Source organism: Carassius carassius, chromosome 29 (assembly GCF_963082965.1).
Source record: "Carassius carassius chromosome 29, fCarCar2.1, whole genome shotgun sequence".
Classification (NCBI taxonomy): domain Eukaryota; kingdom Metazoa; phylum Chordata; class Actinopteri; order Cypriniformes; family Cyprinidae; genus Carassius; species Carassius carassius.
In genome coordinates this window covers 26026357-26045268 of record NC_081783.1, presented here as the reverse complement: position 1 = coordinate 26045268, position 18912 = coordinate 26026357, and the positions used below count along the sequence as shown (strand labels likewise).

Genomic DNA, 18912 nt, shown 5'->3' with positions numbered 1-18912 from the left:
GTTTTGTTAGACAATTTCATAAATATTCTGTTGGGTAATTTTCACAGGGTTTTAATTTGATTAATTCAGTCCCTAATCTGCTGCTACCTGCTGCGCTTTCCGGCGCCTATATCCTTTTTCATTTGATCCTTGTGTGTGTGTTCGCCCTGCGACACACACTCGTAAAAGAGCTGCTTTTTAAAGATGCCTTCTTGCGGCTCGTGCAGAGCCCCACTCAGCGAGGGAGACCGTCACGTCTTCTGTGTCTCCTGCCTGGGTGAGGATCATGCAGCGCTCGCGCTCGCTGACGGCGGCTGCCCTCACTGCGAGCTGTTGCCAATGTCGACTCTGAGGACTCGCTTGGCATTTTTCTCTGAGCCTGCATTCCCCGCTGTGCTGCAGCGCCGTAAAAAGCGCCGCTCCCAGCGGATTCCGGAACCATCTCCAGCTCCACCGAGCTCGCCGGTTCGCCCTGCTTCACCGGCCTCCACTGCATCGCTTCCCGATGGTCAGCGCCCGCTGTCTGCCGCCTCGTATTCCGAGGAAGTCGATCTCATGGCCACGTCGGGGGAAGAGGACACATGCTCTCTGCTAGCTTCGGGCAGCGAAGGCTGGGCGAGCTCCGGGGACCTTGCACTTTCTGCTCAGAAGCCCAGCAGACGAGCTGACATCGAGAAGGAGCTGATGCGAGTGCTCATGCTGGCCGCGACGAGCCTCGGCCTCGAGTGGTCTGCACCAGCGCCCCCCTCCCGTTCCCGGCTGGATGGTAGTTTTCTTCCGGGTAAGCGTACTTCTCCGAACTCAAAGCCCGCCCCATTTCTTCCTGAGCTTCACGAAGAGGTGGCAAAGGCTTGGAACACTCCATATTCAGCACGAACTCGTTCGTCTGTCTCACCAGCATTCTCCACACTGGATGATGCTAAAAACAGAGGCTACCAGTCACTTCCGCCGGTGGAACAGGCGATAGCGACGCACCTTTGCCCGCCCTCTGCTGGAGGGCGGACGAAAGCGGTGTTGCCATCTAAAGCCTGCCGCATGACTTCATCTCTGCTTGCGCGGATCTTTTCTACGCTCGCTCCTCTCAGACTCAGAGGCATACGAGTGCTGAATTATTTGGACGACTGGCTGGTTCTGGCCCGATCACGAGCGGAGCTCGTGGACCACAGGGCCGTTTTACTCGATCACCTCGAGAAGCTCGGCCTCAGTGTCAATTGGGCGAAGAGTTCGCTGTACCCCAGTCAGACGATCCTGTTTCTGGGTATAGTTCTGAACTCGTGTTCCATGACGGCGCGGCTGTCACCACAGCGCGCGATGGGCATTCAGCGCGCAGCGAGTTCTTTCCGCTGCGGCGCGACCGTGTCACTCAAACACTGTCAAAAGATGCTGGGTCTCATGGCCTCAGCATCTCCGGTTCTGCGGCTGGGCCTGCTCCGCATGCGCCCCCTGCAGTTCTGGCTGAAGGCTCGGGTGCCGCGCAGAGCGTGGGCGTCTGGCCGGCTGCATTTCAAGCTCGATCAGAGCTGTGTTGTGGCTCTAGCACCTTGGACAGCGAACGGCTGGTACCGATCAGGTGTAAGCCTGGGGACTTCCCCGAGTGTGAAAATGGTGTCGACGGATGCCTCCACTTCGGTATGGGGAGCGCTGCTCGAAGGCAGACCGTCCTTTGGCCTATGGTCAGAACGGGAAAAGCTCCATCATATCAACTGCCTGGAAATGCTGGCAGTGGAGAACGCGCTGACGCGCTTTTGTCCCCATATCAAGGATCACCACGTCGTAGTCCGTGCGGACAACATGTCCGTGGTGTCCTACATAAATCACCAGGGCGGTCTCGGGTCCCGAAACCTGTGCAGGCTGACGGAACGCCTCCTGGTTTGGGCTCAGCGCAACGTGCAGTTCCCTCCCGTCTCCCTCCTTCCGCAGGTGATAGAACGGGTGAGAGAAACGAGATGTTCAATACTGCTTGTAGCACCTCTTTGGAAGAACCAACCATGGTTCCCAGATTTGATGCAGTTAGCAGATGTCGCCCCGTGGCCGGTACCGTTGAGGAGGGACCTCCTCTCGCAGGCCAGGGGCTCGATTTGGCACCCTCAACTGGAGTTGTGGTCCCTCCATGTGTGGGCGCTCAACGGTTACCCGCTGATCTCGCAGTGGGAGTGCTAAATACCATCACTCAGGCTAGAGCTCTGTCGACACGACGTCTGTATGCCTCGATGTGGTCGGTGTTCTCCAGCTGGTGCACAGCTCGAGGTTATTCACCCCTTAGTTGTGAGGTGACGGAGGTCCTCTCCTTCCTACAGGAGCGGTTGGATAAGGGCAGAGCCCCATCCACGCTCAAAGTTTATGTGGCGGCCATCGCGGCGTTTTCTGAAACGGCGTCCGGTCAGTCAATAGGAAGGAACGATTTAGTCATCCGGTTCCTCAGAGGAGCTAGGAGGCTGAATCCTCCCAGACCTCCGTCAGTCCCTATGTGGGACCTTGCGGCGGTTTTGGAGGCCTTGAAGGGTCCCCCTTTTGAGCCAATCCAATCGGTTAGCCTTCAGCATCTGTCGTTCAAGACAGTATTCTTGTTGGCTCTCGCTTCTGTGAAGCGTGTGGGTGATTTGCACGCGCTCTCGGTGAGCCAGTTGTGCTTGGAGTTTGGGCCCAATGACTCAAGGGTCATACTCAAACCTAGGCACGGTTATGTGCCGAAATCCCTCAACACACTGTTTCGGGCTCAGGTTATTGCCCTGTCTGCCCTGCCGGTGTCAGGGGAGGATGGAGACTCGAGTCTTCTTTGCCCTGTCAGGGTTTTAAGAGCTTATGTGTCTCGCTCTGCTGCCTTTCGGCAGATGGAGCAGCTGTTTGTCTCGTTCGGTGGACGTTCCAAGGGAATGGCTGTTTCGAGACAGACTCTATCCAGATGGATAGTTGACGCCATAGCGTTAGCTTACGCTTCCAGGGGCCTTCAGTGCCCGTTGGGCGTCAGAGCACACTCCACAAGAGGCGTCGCCTCGTCATGGGCGTGGTCTACTGGGATCTCCTTGCAGGATATATGTATGGCGGCAGGTTGGGCCTCGCCGTCTACATTTATCAGGTTCTATAACCTGGAGGTCCCCGCCTTGCAAGCAAGGCTGTTGTCGGTATAGTCGAATCAGGTCCCTGAGGGGAATTCTGAGTTCACGAGCGCTATGCGCTGCCGACTGTTATATGGGCAGTATTGCGTAAGACCCGCATTGCCACATTGGTCAGGCCTTGCCTCGGCTGTGTGATGTCATATTGCCGCATCTACGGATGCTGCTAGATATAGGACGGAGGGCTTTTCCCTTTTCTGTCCTGGACTCTCTGTGAGTCCCTCAGGTGACTGTGCACTGTAAATCCTGGGCGTTGTTTCAGGTTTATTGGTGTGTGATCCCTGCGCGCACAGCGTTTTACATTGGGTTCCTGTAGCGTCTTAGCTAAGACGCAGTACGAGAGAGCTCTCGTAAGAGTACTGCGTTCTCTGCCGTGCGCACGATTCACTCTGGTTCGCTTCGGCGATGAAATAAATCAGGTGAGTCAGCCTTTTCGAGCTCCTTTTATAGGTTGGGCCACTCCCGTTTCGGCGGGAAGTGGCAAGAAGGGCGCGAAGTGCTGATGTTGGTCTGATGTTGCATCAGCCCGCGCTCGATAGGCTGTGCAGTTGCCGCAGAACAAGCCAATGAGCGAACGAGTCGTCTCGCCTATGGCTGTGTACTGCTGCAAATGCGCTTTACAAAAATACAAAATTAAGGATAATTTTTTGCTTCAGTATTTCGTGAAAAGAGACTTTTCCCGTAGCGTCTTAGCTAAGACGCAGTACTCGTTCGCTCTTCTATAGAGAACCGAGGTTAGGTTTAGTAACAGAGTACGTTTTAGCCATCTATGTTCACAACAGAACTACTCAACAGACTGAGCCTAAAACTAGTTCTCTTACGAGAGTTCTCTCGTACTGCGTCTTAGCTAAGACGCTGCGGGAAAAGTCTCTTTTCACGATACACTGAAGCAAAAAATTATCCTTAATTTTGAATTATTGTAAAGCGCATTTGCAGCAGCACACAGCCATAGGCGAGACGGCTCGCTCGCTCATTGGCTGCTCTGCGGCAACTGCATAAGCCTTTTGAGCGCAGGCTGATGCAACATCAGACCAATAAGGGCGCTCGCGCCCTCCAGGCCACTTCCCGCCGAAACGGGTGTGTTCTCAAGAGAAAAATAAAAGATTAAAATGACTACGTTTATAATACATTTAATTATACATGTTTACATGAAGTATCTTGGTAGCTCGAAAAGGCTGACTCACCTGATTTTTCATCTCTTCAGCGAAGCTCACGCATCACGAGAGCAAGCACGTTGGATCACGAGAGGAAGCAATCGTCGTACGATAGCATCTCAGCGGGACGAGCCATTCCTGAAGCCGCTGGCCAACGCCGCCTTCCACTGCCGTTCCTGCTGCGCTTTCCGGCGCCTATATCCTTTTTCATTCGATCCTTGTGTGTGTGTGTTCGCCCTGCGACACACACTCCTAAAAGAGCTGCTTTTTAAAGATGCCTTCTTGCGGCTCGTGCAGAGCCCCACTCAGCGAGGGAGACCGTCACGTCATCTGTGTCTCCTGCCTGGGTGAGGATCATGCAGCGCTCGCGCTCGCTGACGGCGGCTGCCCTCACTGCGAGCTGTTGCCAATGGTGACTCTGAGGACTCGCTTGGCATTTTTCTCTGAGCCTGCATTCCCCGCTGCGCTGCAGCGCCGTAAAAAGCGCCGCTCCCAGCGGATTCCGGAACCATCTCCAGCTCCACCGAGCTCGCCGGTTCGCCCTGCTTCACCGGCCTCCACTGCATCGCTTCCCGCGCCCGCTGTCTGCCGCCTCGTCTTCCGAGGAAGTCGATCTCATGGCCACGTCGGGGGAAGAGGACACGTGCTCTCTGCTAGCTTCGGGCAGCGAAGGCTGGGCGAGCTCCGGGGATCTTGCACTTTCTGCTCAGAAGCCCAGCAGACGAGCTGACATCGAGAAGGAGCTGATACGAGTGCTCATGCTGGCCGCGACGAGCCTCGGCCTCGAGTGGTCTGCACCAGCGCCCCCCTCCCGTTCCCGGCTGGATGGTAGTTTTCTTCCGGGTAAGCGTACTTCTCCGAACTCAAAGCCCGCCCCATTTCTTCCTGAGCTTCACGAAGAGGTGGCAAAGGCTTGGAACACTCCATATTCAGCACAAACTCGTTCGTCTGTCTCACCAGCATTCTCCACACTGGATGATGCTAAAAACAGAGGCTACCAGTCACTTCCGCCGGTGGAACAGGTGATAGCGACGCACCTTTGCCCGCCCTCTGCTGGAGGGCGGACGAAAGCGGTGTTGCCATCTAAAGCCTGCCGCATGACTTCATCTCTGCTTGCGCGGATCTTTTCTGCTGCTGGGCAGGCTGCGTCTGCACTACACACCATGGCCATGCTGCAGATATTCCAGGGTGATCTCCTCCGTAAGCTGGACGAGATGGGACCTGAGGCTATCTGTCTCGCGGATTTGAGGAGTGCTTCGGATCTCTCTCTTCGCGCTACTAAGTCCGCTGCACAGGCCATGGGACGAGTTATGGCTTCCGGTACTGTGGCAGAGTCATGGCAGAGTCTGAACGCACTGCGTTCCTCGACGCCCCGCTGACTCCCGCTGGCCTCTTCGGATCTTCTGTCAACGAGTTCGTTGAGAGATTCGTCGAGGACCAGAAAGCGTCTCAAGCATTTAAGCACTTCCTCCCGAAGCGCTCCGGTTCTGCAGCGAGTCGTGCTAGACCGGCCCCGCAAAGCTCTCAGCCACACCCCCCGCCTCCTGCTGCTTCATCGCAACAGCGTCAGCAACGCAGCTCAATACCCCGCTCTCGCTCTACCGGCCGTCGCCCCGCGCCCACTGCTCAGTGCCCATCTCCACATATAAGCACAGCCCTTCACACAGGGCTCGCACCCATAAAAGCGACTCAGGTCGATCGCGCGCACTACATAGTAAACGTGCCCACTCCTCAGTGCCCACAAACACTATGTCACACACGTCATGTGGTTTCTGTAAAAACGAAACCCGTGCACGTTCATTCTGCCCAGGCAGACAGCGAGTCAAAAGCAGTAAATGTGCACGCTTACAGCCCACAATTACTTACAGACAGCACGAGTCCCACGGGACCCGCTCAGCCCTCCCTCACTCGGTTAAGCACCATGGCGGGGTCGAGGACGAGCGATGTTACAGCACATCGAAGCGCTGCCGTTGCCCAGCCAACAGAGCGCGCTTCGCATCCAACCCTTAGCCATTCATGCAGACGCATGGTCAGCGCTTCCAGGGGTTTCGGATTGGGTGCTAGACATTATAAAGAGAGGCTACTCGCTACAGTTTTTTCGACGCCCTCCGCGCTTTTTAGCGCGGGTCGAAACTACGGTCAAAACAGAAGTAGCACACCTACTTCGAGCCGAAATATCAAAACTGTTGAGCAAAGGGGTTGTGGAGCCTGTATCTCAAGCTCAAAGCGAAGGGGGGCTGTACAGCAGATACTTTCTAGTGCCCAAGAAAGACGGAGGTTTCAGACCCATACTGGATCTAAGACAGCTGAACAAAGCATTGGTGAAACGCAGTTTCAAAATGCTTACAACCAAGAAACTCCTCGCGCATATTCGCAGAGGAGACTGGTTCATGTCGATAGATCTGAAGGACGCGTATTTTCAAATACAGATAGCGTCACTTCACAGGCGATACTTGAGATTCGCCTTCGAGGGCCAGACATACCAGTATATAGTCCTGCCGTTCGGCTTGTCCCTGGCTCCTCGTACATTTACGAGGTGCATGGACACAGCACTCTCTCCTCTCAGACTCAGAGGCATGCGAGTGCTGAACTATTTGGACGACTGGCTGATTCTGGTTCAATCACGATCAGAGCTCGTGGAGCACAGGGCCATTTTACTTGATCACCTTGAGAAACTCGGTCTCAGTGTCAACTGGACGAAGAGTTCGCTGAACCCCAGTCAAACGATTCTTTTTTTGGGTATAGCTCTGGACTCACAGTCCATGACGGCGCGGCTGTCACCACAGCGCGCGTTGGGCATTCAGCGCGCAGCGAGCTTTCTCCGCTGCGGCGCGACCGTCTCGCTCAGAAAATTTCAGAAGATGCTAGGTCCCATGGCTTCAGCATCACCAGTTCTTCAGTTGGGCCTGCTCCACATGCGCCCCTTGCAGTTCTGGCAGAAAGCGCGAGTGCCGCGCAGAGCGTGGATATCCGGGCGGTTGCGTCTCAAGGTCAATCAGAGCTGTGTTACAGCCTTGAAACCCTGGACAGCAAACGACTGGTACCAATCAGGTGTAAGCCTGGGGACTTCCTCGAAAGTGAAAGTGGTGTCGACGGACGCCTCCACTTCGGGATGGGGAGCGCTGCTCGAGGGCAGACCGTTCTTTGGCCTGTGGGCGGAACGGGAAAAGTTCCAACATATCAACTGTCTGGAAATGCTGGCAGTGGAGAACGCGCTGACGTGCTTTTGTCCCCGAATCAAGGGCCACAACATGTCTGTGGTGTCCTACATAAATCTCAGGTCTCAGGTCCCGGAACCTGTACAGGTTGGCGGAACGCCTCCTGGTTTGGGCTCAGCGCAACTTGCGCTCGCTGAGAGCCGTTCATGTGCCTGGGCTACAGAACTTGGGTCCAGACAGACTGTCCAGGAACAACATTCCCATGGGCGAATGGTCTCTACACCCACAGACAGTCCGGCTGCTGTGGGAGAGATTTGGCAGGGTGGAAATGGACCTCTTCGCGTCCCACGAAAACGCTCACTGCCCCGCGTTCTTTTCCAAGAACGAAGGCGCGCTGTCACGGAGGTGGCCGTGCTGCCCACTCTATGCTTTCCCCCCGTCTCCCTCCTTCCGCAGGTGATAGAACGGGTGAGGGAAACGAAATGCTCAGTACTGCTTGTAGCACCACTTTGGAAGAAGCAACCATGGTTTCCAGATTTGATGCAGTTAGCAGACGCTGCCCCGTGGCCAGTGCCGTTGAGGAGGGAGTGCTAAATACTCTCAGTGGGAGTGCTAAATACTATCACTCAGGCTAGAGCTCCGTCGACTCGACGGCTATATGCCTCGAAGTGGTCAGTATTCTCCAGCTGGTGCACAGCTCGGGGACGTTCACCCCTTAATTGTGAGGTGACGGAGGTTCTCTCCTTTCTACAGGAGCTGTTGGATAAGGGCAGAGCCCCCTCCACGCTCAAAGTTTACGTGGCGGCTATCGCAGCGTTTTCTGAGACAACGCTCGGTCAGTTAATAGGAAGGAACGATTTGGTCATCCGCTTCCTTGGAGGAGCTAGGAGGCTGAATCCTCCCAGACCTCCGTCAGTCCCTGTATGGGACCTCTTAACGGTTTTGGAGGCCATGAAAGGTTCCCCTTTCGAGCCTACCCAAACGATTAGCCTCAAACATCTGTCATTCAAGACAGTGTTCTTGTTGGCTCTCGCTTCAATGAAGCGTGTGGGTGACCTGCACGCGCTCTCGGTGAGCCCGACGTGCTTGGAGTTTGGGCCTAATGACTCAAGAGTCATACTCAAACCTAGGCACGGTTATGTGCCGAAATCCCTCAACACACCGTTTTGGGCTCAGGTTATTTCCCTGTCTGCCCTGTCAGTGTCAGAAGAAGATGGAGACTCCAGTCTTCTTTGCCCCGTTAGGGTTTTAAGAACTTATGTGTCTCGCTCTGCTGTCTTCAGACAGACTGAGCAGCTGTTTGTCTCGTTCAGTGGACGTTCCAAGGGAATGGCTGTTTCGAAACAGAGCCTATCCAGATGGATAGTTGACGCTATAGCGTTAGCTTACACTTCCAGGGGCCTTCAGTGCCCACTGGGTGTCAGAGCACACTCCACAAGAGGCGTCGCCTCATCGTGGGCGTGGTCTAGTGGGATTTCCTTACAGGATATATGGATGGCGGCAGGATGGGCCTCGCCGTCTATATTTATCAGGTTCTATAACCTAGAGGTTCCCGCTCTGCAAGAAAAGCTGGTATAGTTAATACCATTATATACCAGCTGGTATAGCTGGTAAGCGGTATAGTTGAATCGGTGTCGTGATTGGAACTCTGAGATCGCAAGCGCGATGCGCTGCCGACTGTTATATGGTCAGTGTTGCGTAAGACCCACATTCCCACATTGGTCAGGCCTTGCCTTGAATATGTGATGTCATATTGCCGCGTCTACGGATGCTGCTAGATATGGGACGGAGGGTTTCCCCCTCCTGTTCTAGGACTCTCTGTGAGTCCCTCTGGTGATTGTGCACTGTAAATCCTGGGCGTCGCTTCCAGATTTATTGGTGTGTGATCTCTGTACGCACGCCGTTTTACATTGGGTTCCCGCAGCGTCTTAGCTAAGACGCAGTACGAGAGAACTCTCGTGAGAGAACTCTCGTAAGAGAACGTACTCGGTTACTAATGTAACCTCGGTTCTCTCTAGAAGACGTAACGAGTACTGCGTTCTCTGTCGTGCGTATGATTCACTATGGTTCGCTTCGGCGATGAAATAAATCAGTTGAGTCAGCCTTTTCGAGCTCCCTTTATAGGGCTAGGCCACACCCGTTTCGGCAGGAAGTGGCATGGAGGGCGCGAATGCCCTCATTGGTCTGATGTTGCATCAGCCTGCGCTCGATAGGCTTATGCAGTTGCCGCAGAGCAGCCAATGAGCGAGCGAGCCGTCTCGCCTATGGCTGTGTGCTGCTGCAAATGCGCTTTACAATAATTCAAAATTAAAGGATAATTTTTTGCTTCAGTGTATCGTGAAAAGAGACTTTTCCCGCAGCGTCTTTGCTAAGACGCAGTACTCGTTCCCTCTTCTAGAGAGAACCGAGGTTACATTAGTAATGGAGTACGTTTTCTTGATTTCTATTACATTTGATCTATATTCAATGTTTAATAATGTAAGTATTCAATAAATGAAGGAGGGAACATTTAATTTAAAAGTCAGTAAAAGTGACTTTGTGCTTCTTTGGGATGGCACAATAAAGTGAGGTTCACTTGCAGAACACAAGCTTCTAGAGGGCACAAACATATGTCTGAAGTAATGAATTTAGTTAAAGGGGCACAGAGCCAGTGGTGGTTTTGTAGGCAAACATCAATGCCTTGAATTTTATGCAAGCAGCTATTGGTAGCCAGTTCAAACTGATAAACAGATGTGTGAATGTGCATTCTTTTCTGCTCATTAAAAATTAATCTGGCTGCCACGTTCTGGATTAATTGTAAAGGTTTGATAGAACTGACTGGAAGATCTGCCAAGAGAGCATTGCAATCGTCTAGCCTGGACAGAACAAGAGCTTGAACAAGGAGTTGTGCAGCATGTTCCGAAAGAAAGGTCCGGATCTTCTTGATTTTCAGTTAAGTAAATCTGCAGGACAAGACAGTTTTAGCAATGTGTTCTGAGAAAGTCAGCTGATCATCGATCATAACTCAGAGGTTTTTGGCTGTTTTTGAAGGAGTTATGGTTGATGTGGCTAACTGGATGTTGAAATTGTGATGAAACAATGGGTTTGCTGGAACCACAAGCAGATATGTCTTGGAAAGCTTGATTTGAAGGTGATGGTCCTTCATCCAGCAAGAAATGTCTGTTAGACAAGCTGAGATGCGAGCAGCTACCATTGGATCATCAGGATGGAATGAGAGATAGAGTTGTGTCATCAGCATAGCAGTTGTATGAAAAGCCATGTTTCTGAATGACAGAACCTAACGATGTCATGTACTGTAGACAGAGAAGAGAAGTGGTCCAAGAACTGAATCCTGAGTCACCCCAGCAGTTATATGTTGCGACTTGGACACCTCACCTCTCCAAGATACTTTGAAGGACCTACAGTATCTGATAGGTAAGACTCAAACCACTGGAGTGCAGTTCCTGAGATGCCCTTTGCCGATAGGGTTGACAGGAGGATCTGGTGGTTAACCGTGTCAAAAGCAGCGGACAGATCAAGCAAGATAAGTATTGAAGATTGGGCTTCAACAACTGAGAGCAAGGCAAACTCAGTTGAATGTCAACTTTTGAAGCCAGATTGGATGCTGTCAAGAGGTTGAAAAAAAAAAATGGGGTTGAGGGTCGTTTTGGGGTTTTTATGAATGCACTGAATGGGCCCCCTGACAAAATTTTGCCCAGATACCCCAGAAGTCTAGGACCAGCACTGTGCACAGCTGCATCTCTTTTGTGTGATTTGGAAATTTAGTGTAGTATTGAAGAACTGATCATGAATCAATAATTTGGAAAGAGAAATTGAAAATATTAAATACAGTGCTCAATATGGACGGCCCATCCCAGCTCATTTTACAAAGGAATTCACTTTAGCACATAATGATCAACTGAATCACCTCTGTCATTTTTTCTCCCAGTAGAGTTCTGTCAACACCCTGTCATTTTTATGGGAAAGTACCACTCAAATTTTCTTCAGAAAAGCTAAATATCTGAGTATAAAGCCAGTTGAGCCTGATTTGGGTTGGGTTCTGAATGAGTACCGTATCTTGGCTTAAAGAAAATCACTCCACCTCTCTCCATCATTCTTTGAGGTCATTATTGGAAGAGAGTGTTTAGGGTCTCTTCAGATGGGCTTACATCACTGCACTAAACTAGGGCTGATATTGTTTGTAGATCTCCTGGGAATACAATGATGTCTGTGTATATCATTGGGCCATATAACAATGTTGTGGATGTTTTGTGCAGTATACTTTTTTATTAGTAAATTCTTAACTAAAAAAAAAAAATATATATATATATATATATTTTTTTTTTAATTGATATGTAGGGGAGAGCAGGGGCGAAAGTACCATTTTTCAGAAAAACATAATTTTAAAAGATAATGTTGTAGACAGAGATATATTTCTGCTGTGGTCAGTAACTCATAAGTGTGGTCTATCAATACCAGGTGGTATTTTGTAGAAATGTAGAAAGGCTTCAGTATAATTTCAATTTGAACATAAGTTGCACATTGTTACTTTTGACCCCATCGGTTGGGACGAAAGTAACACACAGGTGAGTTAAAAGTAACACAACAATATAAGCTAGATTTATTTTCTGTTAATCTTATTTTTATTAAGTATACTTGACTATGACCTTGTAAATATGTAACTGCAAACATATTCTGTCTTCTATTTTTGTAAAAATAATTATTAAATTACATATTAAATTAAATTAAATAAATTACATACCCGACTGTACAAACTTTATTTTTTTATTTTTTATTTTTTTATTTCAGTGTATTTTTATAAAACATTTTTTTTCAACAGAATGAACAATATAATAATTAAATTACATTGGCATAATATAAATTCTAAACATAATGTAACAGTAGGCCTATTCATGTTTCCATCCAGTTGTTTTTATGCATAAATTCAAATTGGCATTAAAACATCTGGAAACACTGCAAATTCATAGCTGGATGTGTAAAGGCTAAGGTATGGCTGAAACCTAAATATAACTAAGGTAAATGCGAGGTAGGAGCTGCCCAGATGTTCCCCTATGTCCAGAAACGCTCTCTCATAAACATCTGGATAAAACCAGACCACTGTTTGTCTTTCTGACCCTCACCCAGACATATTCTTTTGGTATAATATGACATAAACATTTTAATAAATGATGCAAGAGACAGAAATTCACAGAATAGCATGTACCGGAACAAAATTAATACTTCTTTTCACTGTAGCGGGACAAAAGTAACAACTGTTACTTTCGTCCCGACAGGAACTCCTGGCATTTAAACCTGATTTACTTTTATACTAAAAAACTTTGATAATGCAAACTTTAGGATGTGTTAAAGCACTAAATAACCTGTAGATTGATCATTACTGTGACACATGAAACAAACAAAAAAAAAAAACTAATTAAAAAAAATTACCGCTTCAATAATTTACTTTTTGTACTCGAAAACAGTTTTACCGACCTAACTGCGGGAAATGATGAGGAAATCACGTGATATTTCTCAGCTCCATCAAGGATTGAATGCTGAATATACCGTCATAGCTGCAATGCAAATGCAGTAATAGGCTCTGAGAAAATCACTTTGTTACTTTCGTCCCACGTTACTTTCGCCCCGGTTCTCCCCTACCCTACAAATTATGTGGTCTTCATTTTCTAATGTCTTACTAACTTTTTTTTTGTCTATAATTGTGTAGAAAAAGCCTTTATCACTCATTTTTTATCATCCATCTGGTTAGATAGTCACAAACAGACTAGTCCTGGATTTGGTTCAGTCACAGTGCTGCAGGTCTTTAAAGAAAGACTGGATTGTGTTTTGGTGACACAGCACAGCCAACTGAAAAATAGCTGACTTGAGCTGTGATCTGTTGTTTCTTTAATAATCAGAGAACGTTAGTCAGTCAAGGCAATATAGTTATATAAACTTCAATTCCTCTTCGAGTTCATCTGTCACACCTCATCCATTCCAGCTCTTGCTTTTTCTCTCCATGGTAATATTGAGGAAGAGCCAGTAGTGGGGATTTTGATTCATCAAGTGACTTAAATATTTTAATTCCATTCACCAAAACAATTTTTACAGCAATTCATTTAGTGACTCTTTTTATATATAAAGTCATAATAATAGGGCTTTGTCATACACCCGGCGCAAGGTGCGGCACAGGTGTTTTTGCTAGTTACAGCAGTTCTCATTTCCTCATCCAGTACCGCTTTGTTTAAATAGCAAATGCATTTGCACCCATTTATGATGCTTTAGTTGCTATGGTATGGAATATTAATGGCGACAACTTATTGGCCTACTGGTATCTAATTTTTAAGACTTCAACTATATACTGTATAATAAATCAGTAAAATTGACTGAATCGTTGTAGGCAGTCGCACAAAAAGGATGTTTAGGTATTTGTCCCGCCCCTCCTCTGTTTACGGCTGGGTAAATAATTAATGTTATTCAATATTGAAACACCACTTAGAGGAATCTTAAGCTGTAAACTTGTTATTTTTATTTGTTTATATGTTTCTCAGGAAGCAGAGGAGTGTGCCAGCCTAAAGCGAAGCATCAGGGACAGTGGTTACATAGACTGCTGAGAGTACGAGTGCAGTGACTCTTTCTCCCTGCCGAGGCTCGCACGGGACGACTCATTCGACAGCCTGGACTCCATCAGCTTGCGTTCCCATCAAACCCCCTCACCTGATGGCCTGCTTCCTCACGGCTACAGCGATGGTAAGTATAGCCCATACATTAAAACACACACAAAAAAATATTTTAAAAGATTAAAATATGACAACCAGTGTACATCTGCGAAACAACAAACACATTTGTCTTAAAAATCCCTACAGAAGAGAAAGTGTGAAAGCTGTTATCCATGGTTTGAAACTAACCCAATGCTAAGCCCTGTTTCCTGTTTTGACTGCTGCTTATGTTGACTTTCCTACATAATGCTTGTTCAACAATAAAAGGTACATGGAGAAACTCAGTTGCTTCAGAATTAAAGCCAAACAAAACAAGTTTAATTAACAGACCTTTTGTAGTTTAAACAACGATTGTTATTATTATTATTATTGTTATTGATATTTTTTTATTTTATGGGCAATTCCATGCAAAGGTCATCCTTACCATGAAAAAAATAAGTTGGGCACACACAAACAGACCTGTTCTTAAAATTGTCACGTAGGTCTATATTTTATTGTATGTAACCACTCACATTTAATTTTAGTTTAGTTTTATTAATCATATACAAGGTGTGTGCCAATACAAGCTGCATTTTTAAAGAGGCTTCTGTTTTCAAGAAAGTGAACAGATTGACTTAATGTTTCAGTAAAATGTTATCACTAGGCAATTTCCTGATTAAGAAGAGAATGATAATGCATTGTGTACACATAGCTTATCTTAACAGCAAAGTTCTATAAATTTATAAGCATTTTCTTAAATGTGTCTTTGAGTTCCAGGGCCAGGTAATGTCCATAACGTTTTAGAGACGTTTATGTTACACATACAGTGTTAATGCTAAAATATTCAATGTTTCTGTGCAGTGTTAACTCATATAAAGATATCATGTGATGAACACGTCACACAATTTTGTTACTTGTAAACACTTTAATTTTGTGTTATTGACATGACGTTATGGACGTTGCATTAAAAGAAAATGTTAAAAATTAAACGTGATATAACACGTGTTCCTTACTGGATAAGGAACATGGCAGTGATAAAAACATTAATTCTCTTCGTGTTTCAGTTAGGGATGTCCCGATCAGGTTTTTTTGTCCTCGAGTCCCAGTCCGAGTCATTTGATTTTGAGTATCTGCCGATACCGAGTCCCGATCCGATACTTCTATAATACATAAAAAAGAATAAAGAAAAGCGAAAAAACAGATCCAGGATGTTCAATAAATTACATTTTGAAATATATTCAAATATAAAACAGCTATTTTAAATAGGCTAGTAAAAATATTTCAAAATCTTACTGTTTTGCTGTACTTTGGATCAAATAAATGCAGGCTTGGTGAATAGAAGGGACTTCTTAAAAAAAAAAAAAAAAAAACCTTAAAAAGCTTACTGTTCAAAAACTTCTGACTGGTAGTATAGGCAACTTTATTTTTTCTCTAATTTCTAGCTTTTAATTGGCTTAGAAATCTATAAATGCTGGACAATAACAAATAATAATGATTTGTTTATATACTACAAACACTGTTTATCACATAATAATGCAGAATAGTTTCTATACTGTAATAAATACTATGTCAATCAGCACTGCATTGTTCATACTTTATTTATCACCTGCTGGAGATGACTTGAAGAACAATTTATTGTCGTGATCGTATATTAACGTCTTCGTGTTTGCATAAGTTTCTGTTTTCCTGTGCGCACCACAGCATAGCTGGACGCTTTTGTCCATATTAGGAATATCCTGATATCAGCGCGAGAGCGTGCTCCGGCTTCGAGTATGAATGAAACACACACTGCATGAGAGTTTAGCGCTCTGTGATGTTCATCTCGCTGTATCTTGAGTCCGAATGAAATATCAGGTCATGCGCAAACTATCATGTCTCTTTGAGTTTGAATCTATATTTATTCACACCAGCTCTTGAAAACAAAGTGATGTCATGCCGCACGCGTCGCTGTTTCTGTGTGGAGTCAAAAGGGTCTAACTCTGTGCCACCGCATAACAAAAGATGTGTTAAAAATTAATGAGAATATATATATATATATATATATATATATATATATATATATATATATATATATATATATATATATATCCGAGTCCTGATCGGGAGGTAACATCCGATTCCGATCGAGTCTGAAACCACGCGATCGGGCCCGATTTCCGATCACGTGATCGGATCTGGACATCCCTAGTTTCAGTGTAGTGTTTTAGCGTAGATGCCATTCTTCTAATGATGTAGCAAGTACATCGGGTGTTATTGGAAGTGTTCCCGGTTCCGGCAAATCCTTTAACGGATTTGGATATTAGAAGCATATTAGTGTGTTACTGTATGTGTAAGCCAGGTTAAAGAGATGGGTCTTTAATCTAGATTTAAACTGCAAGAGTGTGTCTGCTACCTGAACAATGTTAGGTAGGTTATTACAGAGTTTAGGCGCCAAATAGGAAAAGGATCTGACGCCCACAGTTGATTTTAATATTCTAGGTATTATCAAATTGCCTGAGTTTTGAGAACGCAGCGTGGAGGATTATAATTTAACAAGAGCTCATTCAAATGCTGAGGTGCTAAACCATTCAGGGCTTTATAAGTAATAAGCAATATAATAAAATCTATATGATGTTTGATAGGGAGCCAGTGAAGTGTTGACAGGACTGTGCTAATATGGTCATACTTCCTGGTTCTAGTAAGAACTCTTGCTGCTGCGTTTTGGACTAGCTGTAGTTTGTTTAATAAGCGTGCAGAACAACCACCCAATAAAGCATTACAATAATCTAACCTTGTGGTCATCATAAATGCAGGATTAACATTTCTACATTTGACATTGAGAGCATGTGCAATAATTTAGATATATTTTTGAGATGGAAAAATGCAGTTTTACAAATGCTAGAAACGTGGCTTTCTAAGGAAAGATTGCTTTCAAATAGCACACCTAGGTTCCTAACTGATGAAGAAGATTTGACAGAGCAGCCATCAAGTCTTAGACAGTGTTCTAGGTTATTTCATGTTTTTAGGTCCTATAATTATGTAGCCGCACTGGGTTGTACATTATAATTAACTCAAATGATATATAGGGAATTTTAATAATTAATCAGGAATATGATTAAAATATATATATATATCTCATATGACAGTTACATTAAATTTATTGAAGATGAAAAATAGGTCAATTGTATATATCAATAACTCATTACAGGGCACTGTAATTTACTCATTAATATGCAGAGGTGGGTAGAGTACCCAAAAACTGTACTCAAGTAAAAGTAAAAGTACTTCTAGAAATATTTACTCAAGTAAAAGTAAAAGTACTAGTCTTCAATAGTTACTTGAGTAAGAGTAAAAGAGTATCGGATAAAAAATCTACTCAAGTAGTTAGTTACTAGTTACTTTGGGTCATATATACTGAGCCTATTTTTATTCAGATATATAGATAAAATGTATGTAATGTAATTGTGCGTGTATAAATGTATATATTTCATTAGCCTTTACTCCAATTTATGTAATTTATTATAAAACCCTGTCTGTTTACTTAAGTAACAGATATAGGTGTCATGCCATCACATATTTTTAATACGACTGACTTTATATTAAATGTGAATTTAACATTGAAAGTTAATGTGATATAAATATTGCTACTAATCTTTCATTGTTCAGAAAGAGAGCAAATAACGTTTACATTATTAAAGATCATTTTCACTGACAGTCTAGATTTCAATCACTCTCAGAAACTCCCATTAAAATCACTGAAACTGTTAACACTGTGAAATCAATATCTTAATTAAAGATTCGTACACACATCTGCACTTTGTTGTTTCTGACGAGAGAATTCGCCAGAAAGAGGTATTCAGACAGGAGCGAGTGAAGGAAGCACCGGGATTTCAGCGATGACTCATCTGAACGCCTCTGATTGGCCAATGCTTTAATAAGCTCAAAAGAATCATGTGTGATTGGTTATAATGCGCAGCGATGTAAAAACACATCTATCTCTGGCTCAGCGCCAGCAAGCAATCACAGATCTGATTTAGCAGCTGATGATGATATGACTTGCTGAACGTACTTGCACCGGTGTTATTGTATTAAAATTAATAAAATCTTAATCTGCTATTTTTGTCTTTTGGAAGCTGCATTAAACTTGGTTCCCTTCTGTTATAAACCACACACGTACAACAAACTAATGTCACAGGTATCGTGTACTGTAATCGAATGTAGCCCAAGTTATTACCTGTTAAACAGTAGACAGCACACGCGGTGTTCATCTAATAAGGATCTCCATCGCAAGCAAATAATAGCCTTTGCAGATTTGCTTTCAATTCATGTTCTTAAACGTTACAACTCTGAGTGAACTGCTTCAGACGCTCAGCGCGTGCGGCAGGGAACTGAACCACTCATTCAAACTGATTCATGAACCAATTCACTCGTTTGCCAATTGGTTTGATCAAGCCTTTGAACAGAATTGACTCAAAAGAATGAATCATCCGCGAATGGGCATCGCTCATTGCCCAGAGAAAAGTAGACGGCGCGTTTGGAATAAACTGAAGCATTTATAACATTTATTACATTAAGATAAAGTAACGAGATGAGCGTCGCCCACAGTAACGAAGTAAAAGTACAGATTTTCCCCAAAAATTTACTCAAGTAAGAGTATAAAGTACCCATCTTTAAATATACTCCGAAAAGTATTAGTTACCCCAAATAATTACTCAAGTAAATGTAACGAAGTAAATGTAACTCGTTACTACCCACCTCTGTTAATATGACAATATTCCATTCTTCATATCAATTATAGTGATATCTCTTACTGTAAATTACCACAAATCAAACAGTGGTTTGTCCAGCAAACGGT

The 18912-nt window shown here is 45.4% G+C and overlaps 1 protein-coding gene across 1 annotated transcript in view; it reads left to right on the top strand.

Moving 5' to 3' along the window:
• The window catches only part of limch1b (LIM and calponin homology domains 1b), a 212840-nt gene that overhangs the window by 54360 nt on the left and 139568 nt on the right, over positions 1 to 18912 (top strand). The window contains exon 3 of the mRNA XM_059516453.1: positions 13932 to 14130. The gene's annotated coding sequence lies outside the window, so the exon portion shown is untranslated. The remainder of the gene's footprint in view (positions 1 to 13931; positions 14131 to 18912) is intronic.